This window comes from Varanus komodoensis, unplaced genomic scaffold (genome assembly GCF_004798865.1).
Source record: "Varanus komodoensis strain SLA01 unplaced genomic scaffold, ASM479886v1 scaffold13_3, whole genome shotgun sequence".
Lineage (NCBI taxonomy): Eukaryota > Metazoa > Chordata > Lepidosauria > Squamata > Varanidae > Varanus > Varanus komodoensis.
Genome location: NW_025335409.1, coordinates 8543530 through 8559933, shown reverse-complemented (window position 1 = coordinate 8559933; position 16404 = coordinate 8543530). Strand labels below are relative to the sequence as shown.

At 42.4% G+C, this 16404-nt stretch overlaps 1 protein-coding gene across 1 annotated transcript in view; it reads left to right on the top strand.

Annotated features, from left to right (window-relative positions):
• Nucleotides 1-16404, top strand: part of LMNTD1 (lamin tail domain containing 1) — a 150905-nt gene that overhangs the window by 121300 nt on the left and 13201 nt on the right. The gene's annotated exons all lie outside the window — the stretch shown is intronic.

Below are 16404 nucleotides of genomic sequence, written 5' to 3'. Positions count from 1 at the left end.
GTGTAAATGCTGGCTGGACTGCTGGCTTTTACAGTCTCCGGGTCGGGTGGGAGGTGGGTAGAAAGCCATGACAAATCCAAAAGGGCTAAAGTCAGGGAGGGGGGAAACTCATGTCAGCTCCCCACACACCTGGGGAGGTGGCTGGTGCTGGCACTCACCTGGTATCCCCCTGGCAAGAGCAGTAAGGTGTTTTACCCCTTTTCCCATGGAGCTTGCTACCAATCCACTCTACCCATGATGGGATGGGTTGTCCAGGTTCAGATGACTCAGAAACTCATCATGGGTCGAACAACCATGAATCATTGGGGTGGCTTCTTCCCCATGAACAAGCCACCCTGGAAAATCCCTTGGGTAGCTGCCACTGGTGATCGTTGCATGGAGCCAGTCTCTCTCTCTCTTTCGTTTTTGCTTTTCTTTCTTTTGGCAACATTCAAGCTCTTTCTTTTGGCAACATTCAAACATGCGACTCAAGCAACCAAGCTGCCATTTGAAATGGAGATTTATACCTAGCACTGACCACAGCCCTCCCCTATTTACCAGTGCCTTCAGAAATGTGGGGAACCTTAAGTTCAGCATGCCCCATAGCTTGGACGGGGCTTTGATGGGTGTATATGAAACGGGGCTTATATGAACAGAGACTGTCATTCCTTCAGCTTCTCTGCATGCCACCAGCTACAAAAGAATGGAAAAGATTGGAAGGATGGGACACCACAAATAACAGAATGTCCTACATTCACAATATGATTTTAAAAATAGCCCTTAGGTCAGTGGATTTAAATTCCTGCACATAGTCTCACAGCATCATTGTACATCTTTGTGTCACTGCACATTTTCTTAAGGCTCAAATGTGAAAGCAAATCAAAATGAAATGCTATTTGTGTGACAGTCATTAGGGAAGTGGTAGACATATCTGAAGACAATATTACTTCCTGCAACTCAAGATGCAATGAAAATTCATCTTGTCAGCTGCATTTTTTATTTCCCTAAGAAAGCACATAATATTTTAAATATTTTAAAAAGTATCATTTTGTTTCCAGATCCTGAATGGCAAAGCAAGCTTCCTTTCGAAGCCAAACCAGAAGGAAACTTGTGCAACCACAAAGTGAAGGGCAGCAACATATTATCCTGTGTTTTAGAATTTTGCTGCTAGGCCTAAACACAGGCCAAGAGAGAAGGGATTATATCTGGGTGGAAACCCATTTCAGCTTGAGGGCATGATTCAGCGAGCCTCATTCTAGTGGTGGGAGGAACCAAAGGCAAAAGAAGTGGAGCCAAAATATTAATTTAAAACAACAACAACAGCATGTTGAAGTTTAAAGTTCTTTGACTGGAGAGGAGAGACCTTTCAGTATTTTAGAATGTGGGAAAATGCTGCTCAAAAGCGGGGAACCAAACAATCAAGGTTTAGGGGAAAGGGTGCAGGGGTCATGAGAAGGGGACATGGTTATCTGCTGAACCACGGAAGGACAAATTGGGGCCTTAGGTTGGACAGAGGTTTCTGACCTGGCGATGATAGCATCAGCAGCATTTGCATTGAAGATTCTCTTACCCAGCAATTCTAACCCAGAGAACCATATTTCCTGCAGAATGCTCACCATCTCAGATGAATTTTATGATTCTGTGGGTGTGTCTGTATTCACATTTAGGTGACTGTCAACATTCTTTGGTGTTTCTGAGATTTTAGACAGGCACAGTCTTTATCTGGGACTTCAGACCCTGTAACAGAGGGATCTGTTAATGATGTGCTTATCATCGTGGGGGATTGGAATGCTAAAGTAGGAAGCCAAAAGATAACCGGAATAACAGGCAAGTTTGGCCTTGGAGTACAAAATAAAGCAGGGCACAGGCTGGTAGAATTTTGTCAAGAGAATACGATGCTCATAGCAAACACTCTTTTCCAACAACCCAAGAGACGACTCTACACATGGACATCACCAGACGGTCAACACAGAAATCAGATTGACTATGTGCTCTGCAGCCAAAGATGGAGAAGCTCTATACAGTCAGTAAAAACTAGACCAGGAGCTGACTGTGGCTCAGATCATGAGCTTCTGGTTGCAAAATTTAGGCTTAAGTTCAAGAAAGTAGGGAAAAGCACTAGGCCACACAGGTATAATCGAAATCATATTCCTGATGAATATACACTAGAGGTAACACATAGATTTAAAGAATTCGATCTGATAGACAGAGTGCCTGAAGAATTATGGACGGAGGCTCGCAACATTGTACAAGAGGCAGCAACTAAAACCATCCCAAAGAAAAAGAAATGCAAGAAAGCAAAATGGTTGTCTGTTTGGAAGCTTTACAAATAGCTGAGGAAAGAAGGGAAGTGAAAGGCAAGGGAGAAAGAGAAAGATACAAACAATTGAATGCAGAATTCCAGAGAATAGCTAGAAGAGATAAGAATGCCTTCTTAAATGAACAGTGCAAAGAAATAGAAGAAAACAATAGAATAGGGAGGACCAGAGATCTCGTCAAGAAAATTAGAGATATGAAGGGAACATTCCATGCAAAGATGGGCATGATAAAGGACCAAAATGGTAGGGACATAACAGAGGCAGAAGAGATTAAGCAGAGGTGGCAAGATTACACAGAAGAACTATACAAGAGAGAGCTTAACATCCCTGATAACCACGATGGGGTGGTCACTGACCTCAAGCCAGACATCCTGGAATGTGAAGTCAAATGGGCCTTAGGAATTCTGAGCAACAACAAAGCTAGTGGAGGTGACAGTATTCTAGCTGAGCTATTCAAAATCCTTAAAGACGATGCATTTAAAGTGCTACTCTCAATATGCCAGCAAATTTGGAAAACTCAACAGTGGCCACAGCATTGGAAAAGGTCAGTTTACATTCTGATCCCAAAAAAGGGCAATGCCAAAGAATGTTCAAACTACCGCATTATTGCACTCATTTCACATGCTAGCAAAGTTATGCTCAAAATCCTACAAGCTAGGCTCCAGCAGTATGTGGACCAAGAACTACCAGAAGTACAGGCAGGATTTCGAACAGGGAGAGGAACTAGAGATCAAATTGCCAACATACGCTGGATCATGGAGAAAGATAGGGAGTTCCAGAAAAACATCTATTTCTGCTTCACTGACGATGCTAAAGCCTTTGATTGTGTGGATCACAACAAATTGTGGCAAGTTCTTAAAGAGATGGGAGTACCTGACCGTCTTATTTGTCTCTTGAGAAACCTATATGCATGTCAAGAAGCAACACTGAGAACTGGACACAGAACCACTGATTGGTTCAAAATTGAGAAAGGAGTTCGGCAAGGCTGTATACTGTCGCCCTGCCTATTTAACTCATATGCAGAGCACATCATGAGAAAGGCGAGGCTAAATGAATCACCAGTTGGAATTAAGATTGCTGGGAGAAATATCAACAACCTCAGATATGCAGATGATACCACTCTCATGGCAGAAAGTGAAGAGGAACTAAAGGGCCTCTTGATACGGGTGAAGGAGGAGAGTGCAAAAGTTGGCTTGAAACTCAGCATTAAGAAACCTAAAATCATGGCATCCGGTCCTCTCACTTCCTGGCAAATAGATGGGGAAGAAATGGAGGTAGTGACAGATTATATTTTCCTGGGCTCCAAGATCATTGCAGATGGGGACTGCAGCCAAGAAATTAAAAGACGCTTGCTCCTGGGGAGGAAAGCTATGGCAAATCTAGACAGCATACCAAAAAGCAGAGACATCCCCCTGCCAACAAAAGTGCGTATAGTCAAGGCTATGGTTTTCCCAGTTGCAATATATGGCTGTGAAAGTTGGACCATAAGGAAGGCTGAGCGCAAAAGGATTGAGTCCTTTGAATTGTGGTGCTGGCAGAGACTCCTATGAGTCCCTTGGACCACAAGGAGATCAAACCAGTCAGTCCTAGAGGAGATCAACCCTGACTGCTCTTTAGAAGGCCAGATACTGATGATGAAATTCAAATACTTTGGCCACCTAATGAGAAGGAAGGACTCCCTGGAGAAGAGTCTAATGCGGGGAACAACTGACGGGAAAAGAGGAAGGGGACGGCAGAGGATGAGGTTGCTAGATGAAGTCACTGAGGCAGTTGGTGTGAGCTTAGGTGGACTCCGGGAGATGGTGGAGGACAGGAAGGCCTGGAGGAGTGTTGTCCATGGGGTCGCAATGGGTCGGACACGACTTCGCAACTAACAACAACAAACAGAGGGATCGTTTGTAGACAGGTGAGGATGGTGCCTCCTTTATCATTAAAGCTCTTTATCCTTTGCAGCTTTTACTTTGAGCTTCATAGAAACTATGCACAGTGATCCATGGTGGTAAACCTATTTGGGGGGGTGCGGGGGGGTGTTCAGCATCATGGATAGCTCCTATGACTCTCACTGACAGAAGGACTCACTAGCCTTCTTTCTTTGTAGGACACCATGTCACTCTCTTCAGATGCAAAGTGGTCTGAGCCTTTCTCTTAGAAAGAGCAGCAGGTATAGGGTATCACAAAGTCCCAGACCTATCTTTTTGCTTCCAATCATGGTAGTTGAATGCACTGACCTATTTGTCACTTCCTATTTGGTCTGGTATTTGGTCTGGTGTTCCTTTTGGGCTTAGCCTTCCAATTAACTACATCGTATTTAAGTTTATTTAGTGCTTACATTTACAGATGAAGAAAAGATTTGAAGAGAAAGAAGGGGTTGGTTTTGGGGTTGTTTCTGCCTTCAGATTAAGGAATGGGGAACCTATGGCCCTCCAGGTGATGTTGAATTTATTTATTTATTTATTAAAACATTTTTATGCCGCCCCATTTGCCGAAGCCTTGGGGAGGCTTGAACTATAGCACCCATCACCCCAGTAGGATGAGGCCACCAAGAGTTGTAATTCAACAATCTGTGGAAGGCCACAGTTTCTCTATCCATCAGTGTGTCACAGTAGACATTTGCCATGCCCCCCCTAAAGCTGTCTTCCTCCTATAAGAGGTAGCACGAACTCCTAGAGATGGAGGGCACCATGGTACCACCAGGTTCAGGAGACCTAGGAGAACCTGCCCTCAGGAAATTACTACAATCCTCCTGCTCTGAGGTGAAGGTTGCATGAACACGTAACACCTGAGAGAGTCATTGCTTCAAGAGGCAGGCCTCTATGGTTCCTTTAGGAAGAAGTATCTAGTTACAAAGGCGGTTTCCTCAAGAGAAGAGGGCTCATGAGAAAGACTTTGCTAGATGGGTTGTAACTATCTGCAGTTGAACCATGGGTGGGCCTGTCAGAGCTCTGTCTAGACAAGCCTTTGGTTTCAGTCTAGCCATTGCTGGAAAAACATCTACCTCAGCTCCTGGGGCCTCTTAGCATGACCTTGCCTTGTATTTGAGCCTCTGCACTGCAAATTTCCAGACTGCTGTCTGATTTGGCTTTTGGATGGTCTTGGCCATGCTTCAGTTCTCTCTTCTTTAAACCACATATTTGACTGGTAGCTCTGGACGCTTGACCTGTGGCAATTTACTGACCTATCGCTGGATTTGCCCTTATTTTACAAAACACTAAGTGTGGTTCAGTTCTAGAAGGAAAACAGAAGTATGACATGTGCCAGGAGAAAGAAGGGGAGGAGAGCTTTTTCTGCAGTGGCGCCCAATCTATGGAATGTGCTCCCCAGAGAGGTCCGCTTGGCACCGTCGTTATTTGTTTTTTGGTGCCAGGCAAAGACCTTTTTATTCAAACACTATTTTAATTGTTAATCTTATTTATTTATTTTATTTTTCAGGCCAGGTTGACTCATTATATTGTTTTATACTGTTCTTATTTATTTATTATTGTGAGCCCCCCCGAGGCTTCGGCGAATGGGGCGGCATAGAAGCTTTCTAAATAAATAAATAATAAAGGGGGAATGACACTTTTCAGGTGATACTTGCTGTCTACAGTGCCAATAAATACTTGAGTTTAATCAAATAAATCATATTTTTGAACAAGTGCTGTCCAGTTAATGCAGGACTCCTTTTTATTTGGTCAAAAGATGCTAAATGGGTGAACCAACCAATTAATAATTGCAGGCTTAGGCCTATTTCTTGCTACAATTTTACTAGAGTGGGGCACAGCTGCTTGAGTCAGAGTGATAATTAGTGTTTCCTAATTGACATCATTCTAGATTAAGTTGATAGGAATTAGATTTCTTCTCCACCCCCTCCAGCTGTAGGATGGCTCACTAGAAGAAAGTTATGTATATTAATATTCAGAGTTCCCCTGTTAACCAGAGTAGGGTTTTTTTTCAATGCATGGTAACATGTGTGCCATCACTCTAAACCATGAGTTGATGCACTGAAACTGTACAATATGCAGTTACAATCCAAACAACTCTGCTTTCATCTAACAACTCTTCACCAACTATCACTAACAACAACTTGAACAATGTCCTGTTTTTATTTGCTTCCAGCAGAGTTGTCACCAGTGTCATAATATGACAGTATAACTTGTAAATTGACTAGCTAGACAAAGGGTTAACAAGGGACTTCCCTTGCCATTCTTAACCAAATAACTGGGGGACATGGCTGCGGTGCCTGGGACTGAACTATGGATCGGGGTGCAAGGTCTAAATCCAGTTTTCTGCCTCTGGTGACTCAAACACTTGGCAATCAAATCTGCTTCCAAGTTTCTTCATCTACATCACCCTGTGGGCATTCTGTTTCTTGACTGCATAATTTAAAAAGGATCATAATGTTTCAATGGATTATTACTATTATTAGCAAACAAGCAGAGAACCAATAATTTCAATCCAGATAACTCCTCTGGGCACAGCATTGGTGTATAGAGATTCCCTTCCCAGAAACTTCCCTATTCTTTTCAAAAGATGAACAGCGTTCCTTACAATGAAATGCTGGAGGTGCTCTACTTTTGCCTTGTGTGTTCACTTTGGAAATTACACAAAGCGTGGTCTAGTCAAAGAAACACTGTTAACTTACTCATTGAAATCAATGGAATAGAAAAGTGTTCAGCTGATGGCCAGATCATGACAATTTGTCCCTAGTGTTTTCTTTATGAGAATATAGTTCACCCATCCTTGCTTGGCCAAAATGCAGAACCTTTAATGTGGCAGCACAATAGAAAGTTTCCAGGGATTTATTCACTTAACTGGGGAGACGTTTTCAAATACAGCATGCCTTCTGACTTGAAAGGAGGTGTGATCATTAACCTTTTCATATTTTTCGTATAAATGAGCATAATTTAGTATAATGCAACAAAAGCAAATTAATAGATTTGTCTGCAAGAAAGAACAGCTACTGGGCGAGTCCACATTGCATTTATTTTTAAAAAGCTGATAAAAGGAAGCTATGACATTGCACATACTTCAATTTACTACGTAACTTCCCTGTTTCACACATAATCAAGCTAATGAGCTTTTTTTATGTATGAAAATACACTTGGCTATCCCAGTGACTGAAGAGAAATTATTCCTAATGGTGGTTAAAAATGGGCAAGCAATTGCATCTTTGGCCTGTGGAACTGTAAAGGAGAAATATAGCTAGTCACACAAGAAAATGTTTACTTTACCAGACAGAAAGTGAAAAGGCACCTTGTAAGTTTTCCAAAATAGTTACTAAGGGTTTTTCTTTGACTTCTTAAAAAAATTAATAAGCAATATGTATAAATGTCACTGGGTTCGGGTGCATATTTATTAAGTGAAGTCAAAACACAGATATTGGTTGATAAAACATTTCTACCACGGCTTGTTGTTTCTGCTCTTTATTTGCTGCTTGCCTTCAGTCTGGGGTTTGGTTTGTTAGCACCGTTCATACTGTCAAATTGCATGTGTAAGCTCATTGCCTTAAAACTTTGCAGAGCTATTTTGGTTAATCTGCTACAGACAGAATGTTTTGGCTTGGTAGAGCCATGAGTAAAGTTTGAAAATGTCACACAAAAAGGTCCCAGCAATATAATTCATTCAGGATACATTCCTATGGTTTCCCAGTATCATCTGGGGAGCCAAAGGATTCTTTGGAGTTCCACCATCAGGGTCCTCCAATGCTCTGCTCTAACAGCTGAGCCTCTACCCCACTCCTGTATGCCAGCACTGGAAATGTGCCTCAGAGAGGGGGAAATGGGGGCGGGGGGGGTGAAGAGGGAAGTCTAGGGTTGTCTACCTGCACAAATTCCTATTGGTGCCCCAGTCTTCTTCCCTACCCCTTCCTGGTGCTTCATCTAGATGACTGAAATGGATGCTTAGTTAAAATGCCACCAATACGCCTTGTCCCAAGCACTGAAGGCATGTAAGCCTCCAGATTTGGGAGCTTACTTGCATCTAGGATGGGAGGGGAGGCAAGAGGACTTTGTTCTCAGTACATTGTTCTAGATCTGGCATTCTATGAAAAAGGATTGCCACAAATTACAATGACATCATTGCTTCAAAAGAAAGAAAACAACAGCTTTCCTGCACACGCTTGCTCCCCAGCAATATGGTTCATAAACACCTAATAGTATCACAAACCAATTCCATTGACCGGAGTTTGAACATATAGAACATTTTGAAGATTATTACTTGAGAATGGAATTAAATCATCTCCATGCATCCTGTTCAGTTAAAGTGGGGCAAGTGGTACCTTAATCAGAAGTATCTTAAGCATAGCAACTGAAGCAGGATCACACAATTCTGTCCCCTTTAAAGAAAAAAAAGCCAACCTTGTCTCACACAAGAATATGCTCAGTTGTATCAGAGAAGGCAGTTCCCCAAACTTGTTTTCATTCCCCTCAGTAAGATTGGAATTGCACTTGCTGGCCACAAGCTAGCAGTTGAGCCATCTGCGACATTCTTCGTACTACTTGCAGATAAAATGAGTGCCAGCTTATAATATGCTATACTGTTGCAACCATTTCAGTTCCTGTAATGCTGTGTCAATATTATACTTGAAACAAACCCATGTAGATCCTAGAGTGATAGGATTTAAACACTTCTTGTCTTGTTTTTTGGTGCCTTGTATCAGCAGCTACATGAACACCGGGCCTGGGGTACTCTTAGCTCCTGACCTCCAGTAACAACTCATTATTACTCCTTGACACATCTATGCCAAAAATGGCAAGAGCCACTCAGGCAGTCTAGAAATAGATATGATTGAAGGCCATGACATCAATAAAACAAGAGCCAAAGGAAAGATCAAGAATATGCAAGTCCTATAGGCAAACTCCAGGAGGAAAGCATTGACAAAGGGCCCATTATGAGATTTGAAAACCTGAGATGGAGGGATGGGGACTGGCTATTGAATGGCCAATTCACATTTTCTTCACTACATGTATATCAATTTATGCAAAATGCAGCTCTAAATAGGCTGGTCCATGAACACTTTTTCCTAGCTTATAATAGTGAAAAATATGCAAGACTCCTCTCATATTTTCTCTCAAGAAGGTCTTCTTAATATTTGTCAGGAAATATTTCTCTGAGACAAATAGATCAAGTTAGATGTAACATTTATTTATTTATGAGACTTCTATCCTACCCCATTAGCCTTAACTAACTTGTAAACTGCCTAGAGAACCCTCTTGGCTAATGGGCAGTGTATAAATTGGATGGATAGATGGTAAACTCCTTTGCTTTCAAAATAATTTAGGATGTACTAATTTACCTGAATGGGCCCCTGAATGGGTCTTTTTTATGGTGTATATTGGTAGTCATCAGTCTGCATGAGATGATACATCTGCAACTTCTCTGTAGATTAGGTAATGGTTGAAAATGCTAATCTTGGATTGACAGGACATGACACAAGTGTCACATCTGCAGGCTTTGTCAAAAAGTGGGGCTTACTTGGGGTTTTTGTACTGCAGCCATATGAAATAGTTCTTGACATAATATTTCTTAGATTAGGGGTGAGGGAATCTCAGGGACAGGTTCTAAATCCACATACCCATGTGCTTGGTCCTGTCTGGTTCTCTCAGGTTTCCCAATTGCCATGCCTCTTTTCCATAGCCCACCCCTTTGTGCCATCCAACTGGGTAGTTTCCCAGCTTTTGTGTAGTTTTCCCTCAGTCTGTAGGGCTGAAATAGCTCTCCTGAGGCCTAGTGACTTGCTGTAAGCTACAGTGTACTGGCTGTGGAATGGTATTTTCAGCTCTTTTGCTTTTGCCCTTACCTACCAAGAGTTTATTCAAAATTGTCCTTAGGCTGAAAGAGGTTCTTTCTGTCACCCAAATATTCTCAAGACAAGAAAATGTGAAATGTTTCCTCCCAACCAAAACCCTTGCACACTGTGCTTTGTAACACTGTATGGTTCTTGTTCTCTCTTCAACTGATGCTTAAGTGCCATTCTTGGTTTGAGTTTTCTTTCCCAAGTGATCCCAGCCTGTGAGGAATTTTCTTAGAGAAGTCATATGGAAGCGTGTACCTTCCAGAAGTACTGGACTACAACTCCCATCAATCCCAGTTAGCATAATTTATTGTGAGAATTATGGGAAATGTAGTCTAAAATATCTGGTGGGTGCTGAATCACCTGTCCCTGATAGCATGAATGCGATGATGGGACAACATCATATAGCCAATCAGATTTGCCTGTAAGATGATGCCAGGGAGTCATTTTGCCCTCCCTGTGAATGGGTAGGGCACATAATCCATTATCATTGCTGAGGTAACCAGGCTGATGATCTCCATTTTCCTACAGAATGGTCATTTAATTATCCACCCTCAGAATTCAAAACAAGCACTGGTTCATTTCCCTCAGCACACAGGGACATGTGAGGATGGCTTGCTGCATTGTCCGATGCAGATGGACAAGGAAACTGCTGCAGTGTGATATGCCAAAGCTAAAGTTTTGGGGCCACTTGGCTCAGAAACAGAGATGTCCCCTACATTTGCATAGCCATTCAAGCCCAACCTTTTCAGGAGCTGCAAAACCGGCTTGTGAAAATGAGCTCTGTAATTTGGGTCAGCCCAGAATCCATGACAGAATCTAGTCATTCTACACTGATCTCACTGTGTATTTTCAAATAACCTTACAGTATATCACAGCTAGTGTAAGCTCTGGTTCTCTTAAGGGTTGGATTTCTTAGAATAGGACATGTTCTTCAGGATGCATCTGTCTTACATCTTATGTGCATGTCCAAGTCAGCATAGGTTTCTTTGACACTATCCAGATGCTTGCTAGGTTGATCTGGTCTTCACTGAAGTAGCTGCACAAATGATCTTATCTTGCCAAGAAATGTCAAAGATGTGATGTAAATAGTAAAGCTTTTGCATTTTTCCTCTTGACAACCAGAAGTGGCTTGTGTCTTTCTTCTGTATAGCAGGGTACTGCAAATAAAGTGAAACTGCAATTCATCAAATAAGGATGTGATAAACTATACCAAGGATAGTCTGCAGCTGGCCCACCATCACTTTTACTGGATCCTCAGTCAGAAAGAAGGTATTAGCAAATTGGCCACAGTTATCAAACAAGAGGATCCAGAGTATGTTTCTTAAGGAAGCTGGAAGCCAAAGCATGAGGTAGCCACCAGAACAGCTTGTGTTGCTATGGCAAGGAGCAGCAGCGCCATGAAGCCTTTTATGCCGTTCTCCAGGGTTTCTAGCTGCACTGCCTCATTGCCACACAGCTGCTCCCTGCAAGTGTCTGCCAGGGTGTTCTTGGTTCACTTGCAGGGTGAATCAGGCCCTGATCCTGACAGTTATGCTGCCACTTCCTTAACAACACCCTCTCCTTAGAATTATTCAGGTGTACCCCTGCCCCGGGCTAGCTTTTCTTAGCCATGAAGGACAATGGCTGAGAGCTCAGATGGTCAGGTGCATTGCTGGGCATACCTTGCCCACTTCTTCAGGCTGCAGTAACTGAAGCTGAGATGCCAGGATGTAGGTCAGTGGAGGCATCAAGCACCTCGCCTAAACCTGCTACAATTACAAGTATACTGCTTTTATCTCCAAAAGGTTTTGCAAGAAAAATAACAAAATCACGACAAGTTCTCGATATATCTAGGACTGCATTTGCAGGAGAACATTAATAACCCCTGGATCACTTGAATAGCTTCCCATATTGCAGTGGAGGCTGTCTCTGCTGCTTGCACTGACACAGAATGGGCACAAGTATATGCTCTGACATACTCGTATGGTTGGTCATCTTCACCCAAGTCTTTTGCCACTTCAGCTCTAGCTGTTGTCTGGTTTCTTTCATTGTCTAATCTACTTTGGTATGCCAAGAGACAAAATGGATTCCACAATGTCAGAGAAAGGACTCAGCTTCACTTTACTCAGTTCCTTGCTTCATCTCGCCATTCCACGCAAGAGTAGATCTTCAACAGGATTATCAGCTCTGTCTACTGGAAAATCCCTAAGAGCATTTAGGGAAGCCAGCATCTACTGGATTCCATCAGTGCCCATGGTTGGCCCATTTGCATAATTTTCTCACCCCTGCAGAGGGAGGCAGTCACCATACATTCAAACCTTACTAGGAAATTGCTTGATCATGAAGTTATTTGGATGCTCCTATATTCAGATCATTCATCTTACCATGGATGAAATCAAGGGTGTTCTTTGCTTTATGTGTAGGGGCAGTGACAAACAGTGGCAGCCCCTTCATTGTTATCTGTGGGGTGGGAAGTACATGGTCCGTCTCTGCAATGTTGGTGTTTTTAGTCTTACACAGAACACTGTCTAAACAAGATAGAGCAGCATAAAATAGAGTGGAATAGTCATAGAGCTGAAAGGCCTATGTGGCCATTTAGCCCAACTCTCTGCTCTACTTCTGCATGTGGTCACCCATCCAGTGGCAGGCCCATACTTTTACAGCTTAGTGAAGAAGTCTCAACATGCTAGCTTGGTATATAGTTAGGCAGGAAGCCGAAAGGTCATTTTTATTGACTGAGTCACAGTCTGGAACATTTCTGTCTCCTGTTACAATACCATGTGTCCCCTTATATACTAATCAGTATAATACCAAAATGTGTCCCAATGCAACACAAAGCAAAACACAGACACACATCATTACAGTCTCCTCCTTATAGACAGACAAAGTCAAGACATATATTCTTCTACAGTTTACTGGAGCTTCTGACCATAGCCATGTTTTTTGTGACTGATGGGAGTTGCTCCAAAACATCTCAAAGGTGGCATGCTGGGAAAGCCAGGCCTATGCAATAATTTCTAACGGGCAAAAAGTATGGACAAATTAAAATACAGAGGATTGAAACTATGCTGTTTCTAGTATTAAGCCATACTAATGGATTTTCCATTTTGATTAGTATTTGGGTCATGCATCTATGTATTATATATAAATCAATATTGCACTGAGTCCTTCTGTATAACATAGATGATTCTACATATATCTTCTGCCAAACAGGCCATAAACAAAGCCTATGAATATTCACAAGCAGATGGAGAAAGATTGCAATGGAACTTGAGACCAGAATAATAAAATGGAACTGACCTAGCAATACTAACAGTGGTTTGAATCATAGAAGTATCTTTTTGAGTGTGGTGCTGTCCAACATCACAAAAAGAATGGAGTGACATCTTTTAGGAATGCATTGTATTAGTGGAAGTTTCTGTAAGGCTCAAGTATTCTGTAGGCTTCTCATTTTCATTGCAGCACTAATATAGGGCACACACTTAAAACAGGTTGGGGAGGGGGATGGAGCAGAAAGGCAATTTTCTGAACTAGGGGGCAGTCCACTGAGGACTCCATCCGAGCATCATATGCTAGAATAGCCCCCAGTTCTCCTAATGTATGGCAGAGTGGCCAGGCCAAAGAAAAAGCAAACAGCTTCAGCTGCCACTTTTGTGCTTCATATGAGAGTTTACCCTGTGTCCCTTAATGGAGCAGGGGGCGGGGGTAGTCTCTGTATGCTTATTCTGCTTTTAAAATGGAAATCAGTAGAACTAAACTTATCTGCAAATCAGTGTTCTGGAAGGAACATGCTCCTTCCATACTGGCCCTTCTTACCACAAGCTGCTCTTCTCAGCCCATGAGTCCACATTCCCTGATTCTAATAAATTCCAGAGAGTAGAAGCTTTGGTGAGCTTGTGGGTGCCAAGCTGAAGAAGCCCCATACACTGCACAAAACCCATCACAGGTCCCAGGCTCTTTGTGCTGGATAACACAGAAACACATTCAAAATTCTGTAAACTGCCCAGAGAACTCCATGGGCTATCAGGTGATATAAAATGTAATAAATAAATAATGCAATCGTTTACCATTGTGCTCCTGCTGAAGCTAACTGGTGAACATTGGGAATCATGCCATTCACCTGGGCTTTCTGGTCACTGCATGATTCATGGAGGATCAATTAAACAAGGTTAAGCTTATCCCCACCTGTGGGCTCTGCAGTGACATTTAGTTGAGTAGCAGTAAGAAGAAGAGGTGTACTCTGGAGAGGGAAAAATGTGTGCATAAAAGACCTAAGAACATGGCAAAGTCCAGAGAGGCTTTGTGGTAGTCTAAATGTTACAGAGAAGATTCAGGCTGAGAGTCTGTCTACCTAGGCTGTTGAGGGAACCCAAAACACTGAACATAATTGGAGATAATTTCTAGCACAACATAAAATTCATGAACATAAACGAATCTTATTTTCCAGCAGTTCACATTAGGGTACATCTACATTAAATTTCCTCCATCCTTCCCATCTCCTAAAAGATAGGTCTTAAGAGGACACCTGATGTTATTTCTAGTGGAATCATTATTTAGTGCTCCATTTCATGTTTTAATGCTAGCAATATATTTGTGTACTTGTAGAATTTTTATACTGCCCACAAACAGTAAGTTCTGTGCTCAATACAAAGAAAAAATGTTTAACTATAAAAAAGTAAAATGAACACAACATTTAGTGAAAACGGCATCAAGCTAAAAGCCAGCAATAGTAATGCTCATGTTCCTAAAACTGGAAAGCCTGGGAAAATAAACAGATGTTCACCTTGTATCCAAAGATTACAATGTAGATGGCAGTTGAGCTTATTCGGGGAAGAAGCTCCACAATCAGGATCTCTGCTTAACAGCCCTCTACCTCACTTCATTTGATTAAAGCAGAAAATAGCCATAAAAGATTATCTTTTGGTCTGTCCAAGTATGTAACAGGTAACAGGTACAAACCTGGACAGGTAACCTGGTTCCAAGTCATTAAAACTTTAAATGTCAATACCAGCACTGTGAATTGGGCTTGGAAATGGATTAGTATAATATAATTTTGGCAACTAGTCTCTTAACCAGTTGGAAGTGCTGCTAGTAATCCAGATAAGAGATTATCAGAGTCCATCTAGGCCATCTCTGTCCAGATAAAGTCATTGTTAGTACCTCAGCCTAAACTGCTAAGGGAGAGAGGGCCCCTTCTAGAAACTGTTGGACAATCATGGCTTCCCTCATGGAAGCCTGCTATTTAGTATGGATGCTTAAACCATAGCTTGAAATGAAGGGTCAAATGGGAGCATTCAAAGCAGGAATGTTCCTTTCTCCACAGCCCATGGTACAAGGTCAATCCCCATGCTAAAGTTTTTGCAGTATCCAGCACTAAGTTCTTCAAAGCCATCCATCCTGAGTACTGAGACACATTACTGTATGTAAGCATTCTCACTTACCTATTATGTACTTATACCCTTCAAAATCAAACCGTAGAGTGTAATATTCAAGTGCAGAATTTCTCTATGCCTTACGGCACAACTTGTAATCAATTTTCCTTTCCAGTGAAAGTATGTTCTAACTGCTAAGTGCTTTCCATGCCTTGATGAAAAGCAGTAGAGACCAGATATAACTGCTTCAGCCACTAGAAGGAAATGCCAGTTGCCTGCTTGTACTGTGGACCAGGTGCAGGGTCTATGGGGCCTTCCAAATGTTTTTAGATTGCAACTCCTATCAGCCCCAGCCAGCATAGCAAGCAGTGAAAAATGACTGAATTTGCAGTTCAGCCTCTAGAAGGCCACAATCTAGATGATCCCTTTCTTTCCTACGGAAGCCTGATGCATTCCTGTCAAAGATCTCTCTCAATGCAGGTGCTTCCTGCAGGTGGCACCTATGGGGAAGAGGACGGCTGCCGCGGAGGCCGCAAGTCCTGAGGCCAAGTAGCCTGTGTTGAGTTATGCTCTGAACTCACTCTCCTCAAACTGGTGCCCTCCAGATGCATCCTACTACAAATCCCATTTGCCTCAGCCAACATGGCCAGTGTGTCAGGGGAAGGCATGGCTGCCTTTCAGTATCTCCATGAGCAGCTATTGGATAATAGGAGCAATTCTGCTGGCTTTCAGACACTGGCAGGGGTAGTGGAGTGGGGAGACAGAGGACAAGCTGCATTCACAGTGCTTCTCTTGTACATCCCGCTTGTCCTGTAACATGATCAGCTCCTTGTGCTTGTAGTTTAACAATGTTCGATAGCCTTGTTCAGTGATGTGTATAAAAGTGACAATAAAGGAAGCTGATTTGAACTTCTGCACTGGCTCCCAGAATAAATGGACCCTGCATTTTTTTTCCCCCTCTAGTACCAAGTGCTGAGTCACC